Source organism: Chionomys nivalis, chromosome X, assembly GCF_950005125.1.
Source record: "Chionomys nivalis chromosome X, mChiNiv1.1, whole genome shotgun sequence".
NCBI classification, from domain to species: Eukaryota; Metazoa; Chordata; class Mammalia; order Rodentia; family Cricetidae; genus Chionomys; species Chionomys nivalis.
The window spans coordinates 63,069,522-63,087,022 of NC_080112.1; the positions used below are offsets into that span (position 1 = coordinate 63,069,522).

The 17,501-nt window shown below is 47.1% G+C and overlaps 1 non-coding gene across 1 annotated transcript; it reads left to right on the top strand.

Annotated features, from left to right (window-relative positions):
• Positions 1 to 299: 299 nt before the first annotated feature.
• On the top strand, positions 300 to 426 carry LOC130868739 (small nucleolar RNA SNORA11). Its single transcript, XR_009056555.1, has one exon. It is a non-coding gene; the product is annotated as a small nucleolar RNA SNORA11 (small nucleolar RNA).
• The last annotated feature ends 17,075 nt before the right edge of the window (positions 427 to 17,501 follow it).

A 17,501-nucleotide genomic window follows, 5' to 3' on the forward strand; every position in this document is an offset into this window, starting at 1 on the left:
CACTTGCCCTGCAGACTCACATACAGAATTCCCCTATCTTACATGTGAGGAGACTTGGGCTCTGGAATCCGAAGGCTCTGAGCATGTTCCATAGTGGAAAAAAGGCAGGGCACACCCTTTCTTTGGTACTTAGAGAATGCACAAGTGCAAACACAGGCAAGTGTGTGTACGTGCCATAGTGCACAAAGTCACACAGTCACGGGTGCTTGTGTCCACACAGAGAAGTACAGGGATTTAAGAGCTCCAGATTCTTCCTTTCTAGTCATTGTCTGTATGGCTTAGCCAGGGACCCTTGCACCCGGGTGTTCTTGGAGCAAAGGGCTTAAAGAATGACTCTTCTGTTTACAACGCTTTCGACAGAAATCTGGAGCCTCTGTGGTAAGAAGCAAAAATTGTGGCTTTCCTGTGAGCAAATATCCTACCCAAATTCTGAGTTAGCCCACTGGCGTAAGGTCACGAAGCTCTTACTCTTGGATGCTGAGGTGTTGGGAGAGGGAGAGGCAGTGTAGACCCCCTTCTGCTAACTGAGGAATATCACCAAGGTAGAAGAGGTCTGCTTGGCTAGAAGAAAGGGATGTTTTCTTCTTGCACCAATAAACCTGGAATACCATCAGATTCCCCAACATCACCTTATTGCAGTATGAGATCCTCGGCAGTCTTTGAGCCTGCCATGAGACCAGCAAGATGGGGGCCTAAGGCTCAGTGCACAGGTACAGGAGATCTTCTGTGCCTTGTGGTCCTTGGCTGAAAGCTCATACAGTGACCCTATCACAAAAGAAGCTCTCAGAGGAATGAAGAATTTACCCAGAAATTCATAGATGTCATCCGATGTGTTCTGGGAGCAGGGGGATTCCCAGTCCTGGCATAGAACAGTAGAGGCTTGATTTATTATGCCTAACACAGGAGGGCATGGCAGACAGCAGTTGCTCCCTGAATGTGGGATGTTCTGTCTTTAAATTTCTGCTTCCCATATCAGTACCATAACCAGGATCCTTGGGAATGGAAGGCTCGTTTCTTGGAAGCAGTGGATAATGCTTTCCAGAACATAAATGTGGATATGATCAAGCAATATGCTAGGGCCCAGATGAGGACCCAGATAAATATTGGGGATGAAGCTTGGATTGGGCCATAGAACTCAAACAATATCCAGGCAAAGCTGCTAACCTGCGATGAAGACAAAGATTTTAGTGATGCTTGGGCCAGGATCCCTTTTGTATTCTGGGCCAGGTATCATCAGTGCACCCTAAATAGCAACCATGCCAATGGGAGAGCCATATGGAGAACTGGTACCAGAGGCAGCACCAAAGGTGTGGCAAACACTAACATCCTAGTTAGCCCCAGCGCCTGCTCTACCATCTTGACCAGAGATGCCACCAGAGGTGGCACCAGCTTCTCCTATATTCAGTAATATCATCAAAGGGACATGATGCTCTAAGGAAGGACTGAAAAGCTGGTTAGGGATGTTCATGGAGGTGAAGGGTAGCCCCGATGGTGGGGAAGCACACATGTTTATTGTTTGTGTCTCTCCCTTGTTGCTATGGAGTCCATCTATGTTCTTCTCTTTGCTCTCTGTGTTCCTGGCAGCATTGAGGACATGAAGCCATCTTCCATACCCAGCTACACTGTGTCACTCAGAGTTCCTCTCACATAGCACCCTGGTCTTTCTCCCTGTGGGTCAGAGGTCATGTGTGAGGAAGGCTATTTTGCCTCTGTGTTTTTCTTGTGTATTTGTGATTTTGGTATTAGTGTTACACTGAAGTTGCAGAACTAGTGTGGACGCCTTGCTTTACCCACGTGTGAGTTGTAGCAGGCCTGTGGATGGCTGAGCTCCTGACTAGGACACTTGTACAGGCCACCCAGAGTCAGGGGCTCCACTGTGACAAAGGACCTTGGGTGTGTGTGGGATGGCGTGTGGTACGGAAGTTCAAGCTGAGTGGGGAGAACTTGAGTTCAGAGAGGAGTCTAGATGAAATCATGCCAGGGTTCTCTGGAGCACTGCCTAGATGCTAAGAACACAAAGAAAAAACAGCACGGAGGGCCAGAGGTCGGGACCACTGCCCCGTCTCCAGCGACAGAATGCACAAGCAGTCAACACAAAGCCTACTTGTCCCCAGACCCCTCTTTGTGGGGACAAGGGTCTGCAAGCTTTCACTCATCTCTCTGAGAGTGAGTCAAGTCTTCCTAGATGGGACAGGATCTTAAGACAAATGAGGCCAGCCCACAGCCATGCATGGTATTCTTCTGCATGCAGTAAGAGGGCTGGGTACTGTTGACAAAGAAAGATACGATGAGAGCAACACATTCTGAGCACCCACCCAGCCCAGTTTTCACGTGGCTAGGGACTCGGATGCTCTTCCTGGATGGTGGTGTCTCCTGGTGAGGCCAAGGCCAGGCCTTGATGCTGGTATCTCCAGGGCTACAGGATACCTGCCAAGGATGGCTGTAGGGAAGCAGGTTGTCCAGGTACAAGGCCGCGAGGGAAGAGACAGATTGATCTCCTGGGAAGGGTTAAGTAGCAAGCAGGGACAGTGTCCAGAGATTCCTGAACTGTCTCAAGAATGTCCACAGCCTAGCTGGACAGAACCCCACTTGGCCACAAGGGATCCAGTAGCTCCAGGGTCCCTGCCTCCACATTGCTTCTCAAGAGGAAGCGTGTCTGTATAAATTGCAAGGCCTAGTGGAAAGTGAACCTCAGGTCTGTTGGCAAGAATATGGTTATGAATTTGATAGGAGAGCAGTATACCAGCCCAGAGCCCTTTAGAGTTTGGCAGGGGTGGAGTGGACTTGCATAGGTCCCACACCTAGGACCCAACTGTGTTTTTTTCCAACAAATTTTGAGGTTGGGATGAAACCCTCCTTGGTGACCTGTGCTGATTCTCTAGTGTTAGGCTTGGCATTTGGCCACTTGGACATGGTGGGGCTCTGACAATCACTGGTTTGCAATGTTTGGTATAAACACATGCAGAGACACGTACACATAGGAACGGAGCCTTGCCGTTCAGTGTCCTCACCTTTTTTCGGGACTGTGACAGACAGGAGGGATGCCTGGGACCCCAGGCTAGGTGTGTTCCGTTGTACTCATGATGACTAGGATCGCCTGACACATTCTTGAAAAGAGTCGGTCCATGTCTTCTCCGGCAACAGGACAACAACATTAACCAAAAGCCTTGAGTGTGAACATCGTGTACAGAGGATGCTTGAGATAGGACAGCACATGCGGAAAGGAGGAAGAAACAGCTCCAAGAAGCTGGTACACCCCGTCCTGGATGCTCCTACCAATCTTCCTCCCAGGACACCTTTCCAGGAAGGCCTCACCAGGCATGCACACCTGCCAGTACTCTCCAGGGAGTGGAGCTGAGAGCAAGCAGGACAAGGAGAAGGGGAGCAGCCAGGGCAGGCAGAGAAAGTGTAATGAGATAACCATGGCAAGTGTTCAGAGAGTGGATTGCTGGCTAGTTTTATTTCAACTTGAGACAAACTAGAGTTACTTGGGACCAAGGAACCTCAATTGAGAAAATTCCCCCAGAATTTTGGCCTCTGTGAAACTCTATGGGAAAATACCTCTGGTTTTTCTCTTGATAAATGGTTGATGTGAAGGGGCCCACATCATTGTGGGTGGTAGCATCCCTAGGTTGGAGATCCGGAGTGCTTTAAGAAAGCAGGACTAGGAAGCCATGATGAGCAAGCCAGTAAGCAGCCTTTCTCCATGCCTTCTGCTTCAGCTCCCGCCTCCAGCTGCCTTCCATGAGTGCCTCAAAGACGCACTACAAACTCAGATGAAATAAGCCATCCGTCTTCAAGTTGCTCAAGTTCATGGTGATCAGGACAGGAATAGAAACCCTGACTAAGACGATGAGTCCCATAGGAAGGGCAGACAGGTCATGTGGAGGGAGGCCTCCATTCCTCCCTCTCATCATCAGCAGGGGACAGAGGACCCCCACGCGCCTGCTGCTCTGAGCCATCACCACCACTCCCACAATGGCACCCGGTTCTGGTCAGATGTCTGGGGGTGCCAGGTCTCAGGCAGCAATACCTAAGATGCTTGACTACTCCCACACGGCTTCTTCCTCCACACTGGTCTGCTCCCCTGACCCCTCGTCACTTGCTTTTTAATTTTTTAACCATTTTACATGCCAAACAGAGCTCCCCTTCACACCCCTGCTCCAGCTCTATCCCATTTTCAAAAGTGTGGGTTCACGCATGTCCAGGGCTCACTGGCTTTGGAGGACTTTGATTTGTCTGTTCATATGCAATTTATCGTCAGGCCTGTGTTTCATGTATCTGCACTGCAGAGAGAGGGGAGCGATCCATTTCCTCCATCCTGTAGATGAGGAAACAGAAGGCCTGAGAGGGAGGCCCCTCTGTCTGATGGCCCGTAGTCAGAGGGTAGCAGTGTGAACGAGACGGAGGCCCCTCTGTCTGATGGCCCGTTGTCAGGGGTAGCGGTGTGAGGACTCAAACCTAAAACCCTCTGAGGACAGGATGCCTGCCATGGACCTTGCAGCGTATTGTCGCCTCCATGGTGGAAGCCATAGGGTCCAGCAGGCAAAGCCTCCCACCCACGCATCCCTCTGTGTTCTCACTCCAACCTCCCCCATCTACCTAAGCACGCACTCCTAATTACATCTCATTCTCACCAATGTTCTCTGCTCCTGCCTGCCTTCATGACTGAAAGGAGAAAATCAAAACAGAGGCGGGCATGAGCTGGCGGAGATCACTGACCCAGCTCTGCCAATGCGTTGGTGAGCTTGACCCCAGCCTCTTCTCCTGCCCGCCTGTGCATCTTTTCTCAGGTTGCCATGGAGACAGGTTCAAATGGCTTATCTGTTTACTGTTACATTGCCGGTGTTTGTGTTGCAGAGATTCAATTCTTGTGAACTATGGGTTGGAGTTTCATTTTGCTGGCGACAAACAACACAGGAGACTTTCAATCTAGGTCCAGCCTGGGTCTCTTTGCAAAGATCCTCTGAAAGCAGACACTGAAGCCAAGGGGAAGAGACATGAGATGCCTTCTTGTTCCCTGCTGCCCCTGTCACATTACAGCTCGCCATGACTGTTAGCAGGACACATTACCGTGTCTTGGCTAGGCTTAGTCCTTGCTTCCTCTGCACATAGAGCTGGAAGCAGCAAGTTTCAGGGGACCCCTGACAACACTGGTTCTAATTCAATTCCCCATGACTTCTCATGGTAGCCTAACCCACTAGAATCCTGTGGTCCAGGTAGTGTCAGAGGGGCACACCACAAAGGTGCACCCAATGTGGAGGGCTCTCTCTCTCTCTGTCTGTCTCTGTCTCTGTGTGTGTGTGTGTCCCTCCCTCCCTCCCTCCTTTCCATTATCCCTCTTCCTGTCTCTCCTCTCTCCCACCTCCCTTACTTCCCTCTCTGCGTCCCTCCTGTTCTCCCTCCCTCCACCCCTCCTAGCTGTTGTTGGTCTCAGAGATCGATAGAATTCTAGAAATTACTAATTCTTTTAACGGGAACACTTTGCTAAAATCTCTATTCCCAGAGGGCTTTATTTCAAGGACCAGCTCTGCTTTTCTCCCACAGCCCAGCGAATGCATCACACACTTAGCTTCAGTTCCCATGGCAACTGAGGCTCATGATGTAGGGACTAAATATGAGACAAAAGGAAGCGGAGAAGTGCCTGTGTTCTCTGCTCCTCTGCGGTGCACAACAAGCCTCTATTACAGGAGAAAATGGAAGCTTGCGCAATTCCACCCTGCCCTCCCATCGCTGCTTAGTGGGGGCAGACAAGAAGGTACAGAGCCCTGAGGTGAATTTCTCCATCCGCACACTGCGGCAGAACGTTTTGCAGACCTCATCCCTGACTCCCCCTTACCAACAGTGGCTTCTACCCCCAAACTATGGCCGTCACCCCTAGCCCTCTTGCCTGTCTCAAACTGCTCCCCCCTCTCCACATCCTCTAGCCTCTGCCATATTGTTGGGGCTTCCAGTCAGTTTTAGGACGAAAACCTACATCCCAGCCTAGTTTCGGCATTTTCCCCCAGAGGTGGTCTTCAGTCCCCGCCACGGTGTCATGAAGGACATGAGCGTTGTCTCTCCTCTCCTCTCCTGCCTGAGAGACCTAATGTCCAGATGAGGGGATCAATCTGTAAGGCTCTCACTTCCTGCCTACTCCTAGTTCCTGGGCTTTACAGAGACAGACATGAGGGGGGAGCCTGCTACTCACCCCCTGTGGAAAACGGGCCAACTGTTTCAGCGCCCTCCTCACCCCCTACCATCTTGTCCTGAGGGGACAACTTTGACCTTGGTCTTCTTGCACCATTTCAGAGCCTGGTCAGCATGAGAGGCCTGACAGCTTGAATTTGTCACGAGACAGGGCACCAAAGCTGAGCCGAGTCCCTGGTTTCTCTTCCCTTTGCTCCCATGATTCCGGTATCTGTCTGGACGTCCATTTGTCCAGCCACACTGTGCTTGCCTGGCTTTCGACTGCCCACCAGACACTTCCCTCAGCGTGGACTTGGGCTCCCAAAGACCAAGAAACTCATTCTAGTTGAGCCACCTACATCCCTGGCTATGCCCTTCACACAAGGGGGCCACGCCAAGGCTTGTCACCATTTCGACCTTTCGGTTCTTTGTGAGGTTTCTAATCAGTATTCACAATGGGTGTTTGCATCCATCTTATGCACTCCCAAGATACCATGTGCCACCAACACCTTCATGTTTCACAGCCACTGAGTGACTCCAGGTCTGTGGCTCCTTTGGAGAAGATCCCAGGGAGGAACGGCATCCAGGAGGGCAAAGCTTACCTTGTCTGTGCTGCTTCATAACGCCGCCCCCAAATACAAGACAACCCTCCCAGGAGTTCAAGCTCTATGTGGGAAACAGACCTCAGCAAACAGTGGGAAGTGGCCAGGGTGATTAAACCAAATGGCGAGAAAGTGATGGCTATGTGTGTGTGTTCTCGGAGGCCAAGACCAAGCAGCCATCCTCTGCTCACTACAGGAATGCTAGCCCTCAGGAGAGACTCCATTTTCAGTCAGTCCAGGACCACAGCTTCCCTGCTGTGTCTGGAGAATCCTCCTTTCTCTCTCTGCTGAGGAGAAAGACCCCCTACAACACTGGACCGTACTGCGAAACCTCCTTGTTCTCTCAAGAGGCCATCTACCTCGCCTTCCTCTAGATCCAAGCATATGGACTTAGGGGGCAGAAACACGTGTTTCCGGGACCGGGGATTATCCCCCAGCGAATGCATGTCTTTTTTTTTTTTTTTTTTTTTTTTTTTTTTTGGTTTTTCGAGACAGGGTTTCTCTGTGGTTTTGGAGCCTGTCCTGGAACTAGCTCTTGTAGACCAGGCTGGTCTCGAACTCACAGAGATCCGCCTGCCTCTGCCTCCCGAGTGCTGGGATTAAAGGCATGAGCCACCATCGCCCGGCTGTGAATGCATGTCTTATCTCACCCTGCCACTCCGGTTTACCCCGTGTTAATCATTCCAGATCTCGTAGATTCGAACCTCAGTCCTCAGCTCCATGCATCTCTGGCTCCACTAAGCTTCATCCTCAGTGTGGCCACATGCAGAAACGGGGTTGTCAGTATTTCTTTTTAAGTAGGGTTTCAGCAGGTAGCCTTCCTACTGTCCCTGATCTCTCTCTCTTCCAAAGGTTACAGCATGCAAGCGACCTCCACTACTCTGGCACCTCTCAGTCCCTCTCACCAGTGTTTGCTTTTTTCCCCATTAGCCTGCAGTTGTTCCCTCTCGATTTTAGGTTAGATGCTTCTCTGTCGTGTTCTTTGCTGCCCTTTTTGCCAAGTTTTTCTGCTAAGCTGATCAGTTGTCAGCCTTCCTCCTCCCCATTTGCCTCCCAAGTGTCCTGCATCCCCTTCTGGGCTCCAGACATCTTTACTTCATGATCCTGGCAGCTTGCATAAGAGCACTCCAGACACTGCCGGTCTGACCATTCTGTGCTCTCGTTAGCACGGACTATGATGACCACCGCAGCTCCCGGGGCCTGAGCACATCTTCCTGTGCTGCTTCTCCACACGTCTTGTGTTCTTGTGCACGCAAAAGTGACTTTTTATTCCCACCTCTCCCTTTCTCATGTTTTCTCCTCTAGGAGATTCATTTTCCCACTGTGAATGTACGCACCGTGTACATCTGTCAGTTCCTACATCAAGCACTGTGTTTAGTTCAAACAACACAAACGCAGGCTTGCTGAACGGCAACAGCACCTTGTGCCTGGGCATACATAAACCTTCTTTAGAAAACCACTGGGGTATCATTCTTAGTGATTTGTTGATTTTTATTTCTGTGTATGAATGCTTGCCCCTGTGTTTATATGTGAACTCATAAGTGCCTGTAGCATCAGAGGCCAGAAGAGGAGGTCAGATCCCCTGGAGCTGGAGTTACATAAGATTGTGAACTGTCTTGTGTTGCTGAGAATAAAACCTATGCAGGAAAAAAAAGGTACCCTCAACTTCTGAGCCACGTCTTCAGATGGTATTCTCTCATGTTTTAAAACAAATTTTTCACCATCATGTTTTATTTATATTGTACCTCCTGGGGTCACGTTGAGGGCTGTGCCCAGAGTTTGTTTGTTGGATATTTTAACAGGTGATTTCCTTATTGATCCTTTGGGAATGTCCCATCATCCACCCAATTCCACTCATTTCCCAGTCCCTCCATATCTGCCCTTCACCCTGTTAGCATCCCCCACCAAAAAGAAAATTTGAATAAATGAAAACCAAACCAAACAATTCTACAAGAGGGAGCCCACCCGACACTGTCCCAGAATGCAGGGTTTGGATATCCCAGGGCCCTAGGATTGACCCAAACACCACTGGACAACCCTCCCCGCCCCCAATGAAACATGTCAGTGTAATGATGCTTTTTATTTCTGTGTATGAATGCTTGCCCTTGTGTATATACGTGAACTAATGATATTCTGCTCTACTCCTAGATTGGTGCCTAGATCAAAAGTCATAAGAGGGGCTTCATCCAGCAACTTCTGGAGACAGATGCAGAGACCCACAGTCAAACCTTAGACTGATCCCAGGGAGTCCAACTGAAGAGAGAACGGAAGGACTGTAGGAGTCACATGACTCAAGGACCACACAACACAACACACTGAAACAGCGAACCTGGCTCACAGGAACTCACAGACACTGAACCGACAACCAGGCAGCCTGCATGGGACTGACCTGGGCCCTCTGCATGTGTGACAGTTGTGTAGCTTGCTTCTCTTGTGGCTCTTCTAACAGTGGAAGCAGGGGCTGTCTCTGAGTCTTGCTCCCGTTGGGACCCTACTCCTCATACTGGGTCACCTGCCCAGCTTTCATATATGGGGAGGTGCTAAGTCTTTACTACAACTTGATATGCCGTGTTTTGTTGATATCCATGGTGGCCTGTCCTCTTCTGCATAGGAAAGGAAAGGAGAAAGGGTAGATGGGGAGCAAACAGAGGGGAGGTAATGGGGGAGGGCCTTAGAGAAGAGAAGGGAGGAGAAACTGAGGTTGGGACAAAAAAATAACAAAAAAAGACTTTGCTCTCTGTACTTCCTGCCTCTCAAACACCTCTACAGTTGTCTTAGTAACATTGGGAGCCAAGGTGTGTCACATAGGCAGAACGTATCCCCTTTTGTCCTATCAGCTTTATGTGCAATGTTCATTGCCATGGTCTGGTTCAAAGCCTCTGGTTTCTGGTCTATCATCATCACTAGACCCTCTCTGAAACTCCTCTCAGCAATCCGGAGGGCTCCCTGAGTCATGGAGATGCTGTGATTCTAGTTCCACAGGACCAGTTCCTTCATGTGGTCTAGCAGGTCATAGATTGGGCAGATGTAGGGTGGGCCAAGCTAAGGCCCTGAATGGGCCCCAGTTGTAGCTGAGCTTGTCAGACCTGGGCGCTAGGGCTGCCCCACTCAGGTGTGGGACAGAGCCAGCTCTCCTATGCCCATGCCATCAGGGCCAGGAGGAGTTGGGCTACCTCTCCCAAGTGCAGGGGCGGCTCACTGGTTCCCAGGTCATTGGGGCCAGCTGTCTTGCTGTAGTGTCCAGCAAGGGTCAGAGTCAGCTTTCCCAGGGGCTAGATAATGGCAGGGCCGGCTTAGCCTCGCCCCTGGATTTCATGGTGCATGGTTCTTATGGTCCCCTGTGGTAACCCAGGCCACAGATAGTAACACAGACCCCAGCTGCAGCAGGACCATGGCCCCAGACATAGCCCTCAGCTGCGGCTCTGACACAGATGTCACCATGACACTTGGTAGCTGGGCAGCCCACTCAGATCTGCATGGCCCATCTGCAGCATGGTCTGCAGACAGCATCATCCCCTCAGGTGGTGGCCTGCACCCCAGGCACCTGCGGGGACTTCAGTCACAACTGGAGCCACCCAGGGTGTCAACGCAGACCCTGGTTTTTGCAAGCCCACAGACCCAGATCTGGCCCCCAGGTGTAGCTCAGACCCAGATGTCATCATGACCTTGTTTGGCAAGCTCAGGTCACGCAGACCCACATGGAATCAGAGGCAGCAGGGCCCTCAGGCACCAATGTGACTGGAGGTGGCAACCCCGACCTGTGTATCCGTGCCACCTTTGGGGGCAACATGAGCCATGGGCATTCCCACAGACCTTGGCTACAGCACGACCGTGGACCCAGACATTGCTGTCTCCAACAGCTCGTTCCCGGGTCATCTTAACCTGCTGCAGCGTGGCTCTTGGACACCCACATGATCTCAGGACGAGAGACAGACCTGTTCATCCATTTTAAATTGCTGTGCACACACTGAAAACAGCAAGGAGTCTAATGCACTCTATGCTCAAATATCAAGTGTGCCTTAACCATTTCCAAGCCGCATACACTGACTTTTCTCCTCATCCACATTCTCCCCCCTCCTCCTTGTCTCCTTATTCTGCCCTATCACAATCTCCTCTTGTTTATATGCAGGTCATATATTATGCATGAGAAATGTATTTGCTTTAGTGACTCATTTTTACGTTGTTTGGTTCTTTTGTAGTTGGTAGGATTATCTGCGTATTCATTAATTTTCTGCCTGCTGGATATGTAGCAAATATTTTCCACCCATTCCGAATGCTGTCTCTTCACTCTGGCGGTGCACTAGCTTTTGCTGTGGAGAAAGCTGTTAATTAATCTAACGCCCTCCACCAAATATGTAGAACATTCCCTGAGCTATTGAACCTTTCAAGAAAGTTCTTGGCTGTACCCTCTCTTGAGGAATTTTCCCTAAATATTTCTCTGATATGATGAGGAGGACATCAGGGGCCAGATACCTAGTTACAGAGCAAGCCATAGACAAAGAATTAAAGAAAGGTCCACAGAAAAAGAGAAAGATAAAAGCCCAGAGGGAAAAGATATTCGGGATAGTTTAAGTTAAGAAAAGCTGGCAAGAACAAGCTAAGCTAAGACTGGGCATTCAGAACTAAGAATAAGCTCCTGTGTCTGATCTATTTGGGAGCTGAGTGGTGCACCCACCAAAAAGCCAAAAGAGCAAAAGATCGTACAATAACTAGGTAACTAAAAGATATAATGAATTTATTATTTTTATCAGAGGCACCTTCCATGAATGGAAATGCTACTGCAGAAAACCCCAATGGAGGATATTTCCACTGGCCTAGTAACCCATCAGATCTAGACGGTAAGACCCTATTACTGAAGAAGCCACAGACATTTGATGCAGCACATAGATAAATCAAGCTAGACCTAAGCTGAAAGCTTCTACTCTGCTGGCTGGTGTTCATAGTGCTGGAAGGTACCATGTAGGCTGTGGCAAAATAGAAACAAAACAAAAACAAAAACAAGGCCTCAATGGCCTTACCCAGCTCTGATTTCTGTGTAATCCCCACAGCCTACAATTTCTGTGTGTACCCCACCAGGCAAGATGCTATCATTCTGCAATAGTGACACAGTTGCTTTTGAAGTAACCAACTATTTCATGAGCGAATTTGAGGTTATGTCTGTTGTAATGAGGAGCTGAGGACTGTGTCCTGTCGCCTGACTGGCTTACACCTGGGCTGGTGGGCTGCTTGTCATCCCAGCCACCTGGCTAGCCTATGCTCGAAATAATCACATGGAAATCTGTATTAATGAAATTGCTGCCTGGCCCATTAGCTCTAGCCTCTTATTGGCTAACTCTCACATCTTGATTCAACCCATTTCTAATAATCTGTATGTCACCACGAGGCCATGGCTTACCGGGAAAGATTCAGCATGTCTGACCTGGTAGCTTCATGGTGGGCGGCTCTCTGCCTGCCTTCTTCCTCCCAGAATTCTGTTCTGTCTACTTCACCTACCTAAGGGCTGCCCTATCGAAAGGCCTAGGCAGTTTCTTTATTTGACCAATGAAAGCAACACATAGAAAGAAGAACCTCCTACACCATATGTCAATGGGAAAAATTACATACCTTGAATTTTAGGTTCTCTCTTGCTGCCATAATACACCAAAACCAAAAGTGACTTTGGGAGGAAACTGTTTCATCTTACATCCAGTGAAACCAGAATAGGAACCTGGAGACAGGAGCTGGTGCAAAGATCATAGAGGAATGCTTCTTATTGGCTTGCTCATCATGGCTTGCTCAGTCTGCTTTTTTATGTGACCAGAACTACCTGCCCAGGATTGGAACATCCAGCAGTAGGCTTGGACCTCCTATATCAGTAATTAATTAAGACAACACCCCAGAAACCTGCCCTAGGCCAATCTTCTGAGGACTTTTTCTCAGTTAAGATTCACTCTTCTCAAATATGTTTAGGTTTATGTCAGGAAGACAAAAAAATTTTCACAACCTACCCTTTGAAAACTTGTCACCAAAACACTTCACTTTTTTGACTTATCAGGTTGCATTTATATATTTATGCATTTTATATGTAACAATAACAATGAAATGACCATAAATTTTTTATTTTTCTTTTTTTGTTGTTTATTTATTTATTTTTGTTTTTACATCCCAATTAAGGTTTATCTTCCTTCCCCTCTTCCCAGTTCCTTCCCCCTTCCCTCTCCCCAACTCATCCATTCCTTCTCCTCTGTTTCTCTTCAGATATAAGTGGGCATCCCATGGATATCAGCCGGCTATGGTAGAGCAAGTTGCAGTGAGGCTTGGCACCTCCTCTTCTATTAAGGTTGGATGAGGCAATCTGGTAGGAAGAAATGGGTCCCAAAAGCAGGTGACAGAGTCCGAGACAGTTCCTACTTTGACTGTTAAGAGTCTAACGTGAAGACCAAGCTACACAACTGTTAACATATGTGCAGAAGGCCTAGAGAAGTCCCAAGGAGCTCCTTGGTTGCTGGTTCAGTCTCTGTGAGACCCTTTGAGGCCAAGGTAATTGATTTTGTGAGTTTTCCTGCTTGACACCACTGGGTCTTACAATTCTTCCTCCCTCTTTTCCACAGGATTTCTCGAGACCCACCTAATGTTTCACCGTGGGTCTCTGCATCTTTTTCCATCAGTTGCTGGGTGAAGAGGCCATGAATTTGAGAGGGAGAAATGCAGAGGATAGGAAGGGTAGGTGGGAGGAAAGGGGAGCATAAAATGATATAAATATATATGTAAATATATTTATTGAAATACATTTTTATTGAAAATAGGTTATTTTCTCATGCAATATATCCTGGTTATGGATTCCCCTCCCTCTACTCCTCCCAGCTCCTCCCCACCTCTCTTCCTATCTGGATCCATTCTCTTTCCATCTCTCATTAGAAAACAACAAGCTTTTAAGAGTTAGCAACAAAACATAACAAAATAAAACGTACTATGATAACACAAAGTCCAACACATCAAAGTTGGACAGGGCAAACCAACAGAAGGAAATATCCCAAGAGAAGGCCCAAGAATCAGAGACCCACTGGTTCATACACTCAGGAATCCCACAAGAACACTAAACTGGAAGTCACAACATAAGGGCAGAAGACCTGGCGCAGACCCGGGAAAGCCCTGTGCATGCTGCTTCAGGCTTTGTGAGTTCGTATGAGCTTTGCTCATGTTGATTTAGGGGCCTTTGTTTCCTTAGTGTCCTCCATTCCTTCTGGCTCTTCTATTCTCCATGCCTCCTCTTCCGCAGGGTTCTTTGAACTATGAGGGGAGGGATTTAATGGAGACCTCCCATCTAGAGCTGTGCAAACACACCAGTTTTAAGCAATAACCTTTCCTTTCTTGTTTATCTCCTTGATTTCACATCAATATCACTATCCCAATAGAAAACATTCATATCACTATCCCAATAGAAAACATTCAAACTTTTACAAGTTCCACACTCTTTAAAAATTTCAACATTTTGTCCAAAGTCTTTTAAAAATATTCCAAGTCTCTAAAAATACAAAGTCTAACAGTATAAAGCTAGGCGCTTAGTGTATGAAAGGTACTCATGATCCTCTTGGTTCCAGAGACTTGGCAACAGCACTTCTCTGGTCCCGCCACCCCCAACACAGCAAGTCTCAGGCTCAGGCCGGCTCCACCCCCTGGTTGTCGCTGCCCTTTTATTCCTTTACTGAAACTTTCCATTGAGGTTTTGCTTGTTGACTTGTTTCTTTCTCTTTCTTTTTTATACAATATACTTTGCTCCTGCTTTTCCCTTCCTCAATTCCTCCCAGACCTTAATTTTATTGAAATTAAAGTCTTTTATGTATCCCTGGCTGTCCTGGAACTTGTCATGTAGACCAGGTTGGCCTTAAACACACAGAAATCACTTGCCTCAGCCTGCACCCCCTATGCTGGGATTAAATGTAGGTGCCTGGCGAGTTTTATTTTAATTTGTTTTGCTGAGCTACTCTTTTAAAAATTTCAGTTTTACTTTTTCCTGTTTCTATCTCCTTATTGAATTCCTCTTTCATATCCTGTATTAAATTCCTGATTACATTCAATGATTTGTTTGTATTCTCTTTGAGTTCATTTTGAAGTTTGTGTCCTCTGATTGTATTGACCACTCATCATTTCAAATTCTTTCTTTTTGCAGAGTAATTGGTCATTTTGGAAGCAGTCATGTTGCTGGATATTTTTGTGTATTTTTCTTATATTTATGTGATGGAACTTGATCAATTTTAGATTTTTTTGATTACTTATTTTCTTTAAGTTCAAAAACTTTCAGTTTCTAAATGAGACTATGTTGTAGCAGATACGAGGTTTCTTCTCCAGTGGACGAGGGGTGAGGCTCGGTAGCTAAACCTTCAGCCCATATACTCAGGGCACAAACCCTAGACTAAGAGGAGAATGCTAGCTGCGGAAATGACCAAAACTGATGGGCAAGCTAGATATGAAAATACATTAACTCCAGTAATCTTTGTGCAATGTAGGAACCATGTCCTAAAATATAAGTTGATGAAAGTTTAAAAATTAAAAAACAAACATAATAATAGTGATTTCTATTAAAGCAACAGAGAAAAATGCAAGAATGTAAAGGAAATAGAGACAGGAAGCAATATAGAAGAAGAAAATGAGTTTAAGGTTAGTCTCAACAGAGAAACGCAGTTACTCAGCCTCAGTACTTGGAGCATGAGGCAGGCAACTCCCAGACCAGGCTATATAGAAAGGCTGCATTACAAAAACAGAAAAGAAAAGGGAAGGAAAGAAACGAAAGGAAGAAGAGTATAAGACAAAGCTTTCCACAGAATTCAATTTAGATATGATACAATATCTCTATGCAGTGACTCTCCTGAGCCTAGGTGCAGACTTTTTTATGTGGTCATTTGCCTGAGCACAGGTACAATATGTCTTTATGTGGCCACGTGCATGAGCTCAGGTGTGTCTGTGGCCACACATCTGATCTTATGTGTAGACTCTCTCACACTTAGGCGTGACTGGGTACAGACTCCATGTGGTCATTTACCCGAGTATACGTACAGATGTCTATGTAGCTGATAGCCTGAAACAAGGGGGGTAGATCTTGCTTCTTCACCATCTTGCTTATCTTTAAAAGTCTGGCAACTCACAGAGCTTTGTGCAATTATCGTTCCTATGCCCATCTCTTTGTTTCTTGCCTTGCAACCAAAGGGTATATAGTTCATGCACCATACAGAGAGTATTATAACTGAGGATGTTCTTTCAGACTATATTAACTGGATAGGGCTCTCAGATTCAGAGGTTTCTCTGTGGCCAGAGGCATTCTGTATGCTTTCCAGAGCCCAGAGACTAGTCTCATGGTGGTTACTTTTGACTGTCCACTTAACGCCATATAGATTCACCTGGGAAGGGAATCTCAATGACAAACTGCCCAGATTAGGTTGGCCTATGGATATGGTTGTGAAGGATTTTCTTAGTTGAGTTAATGGAAGTAGGAAGGTTCTTTCTGAATTTGGGAGGTGTTGTTTCATGGGCTTGGACCTTGAGTGGACTGAAACTAGAGAGACAGATGACCATACTTGTGACCATTGCTCTTTTCCTACTATAAATGTAATGAGAGCAGTTCTTTCAAGCTTTGGCTTGCTGTGATGGACCTGGAATGACTAGCCAAATAAACTTTCTCCATTAAGTTGCTTTTGTGAGTGTATTTTATCACAGTAATGGGAAAGGGATATGGGATAAGTGCCCTGACATTTGCCTTGATTCCCAGAGTGGATTGTGTAGGCAGGGATCTTTGCTTCTTTGAATGCCTAGCCACTGACTCTGAAGGGGTTTTATTAAATGACTTCTTGCTCCCGATACTATTAAATGCTGAGAAGACAGGATGTCACCAGAACCTGTATAGTATGCAGACCCAATGTTACTATTGTCTCCATGTACTGCGAATCTGCTAAGTGATCATTTTGGTTCTGCTTTATTTATTTGCATTCATTCATTCGTCCGTATATTTATTTGAGGCAGACTCTCATGTGTTTCAGGATGGCCCCCTACTTTGAACTTCCTGTGATCTTCACTTACTTGCTGGGATGGCAGTCATGGGTCTTCTTGCTTAGTGTAGTGCATCCTAGGCAAAACGCTGTGCTAGCTGAGCTATAAATTCACCTGGTTGTTGTGCTTTTGGAGTCTTTTGCTTTTGATTTTGTTTGCTCTGAATATGTCTTTCTGCTGCCAGTTGTAGTTCCATGGAGCTGTGTGACAAGACTTTTGCCTAGGAAGATGCAGCATATATGTCTACCTAGCCCATATAGGAAGCCTGTGACAGGCCAAAGTACAGAAGCCACTAAAGTCCAACTGTTAATCCACGAATTTTATTGGGGTTATTTACAGGAATATGCGTGAGGGTTACTTACAGGAGCATAAACAACTCAATGACAACTTCATCACCAAAGCCCACCTGAGATGAATGACCGCTCACCGAAGCTGGGAACCCAGAACACATTGCATAGCTTGCAGGCAACTCAACAGGCTGCTGAGTGTCCTTTCTAATTTGGTCTAAACCTCTTCTAGGCGTCTCTGCTGGTTTCTGCTTCTTTCAGGCAACTGGTTTGGTCTTCTTTGCATCATGTATCATCTTAGAGAGACTCTCAGTAGTCTTCATTGTTTACTCTTGTGTAGACAATGAATCTACCCAAGGGGCCTATGAATCAGGTCATTTTCAGGGACTTACTGAAGCTATCTAGAGTTATTCACCTTCTTGTT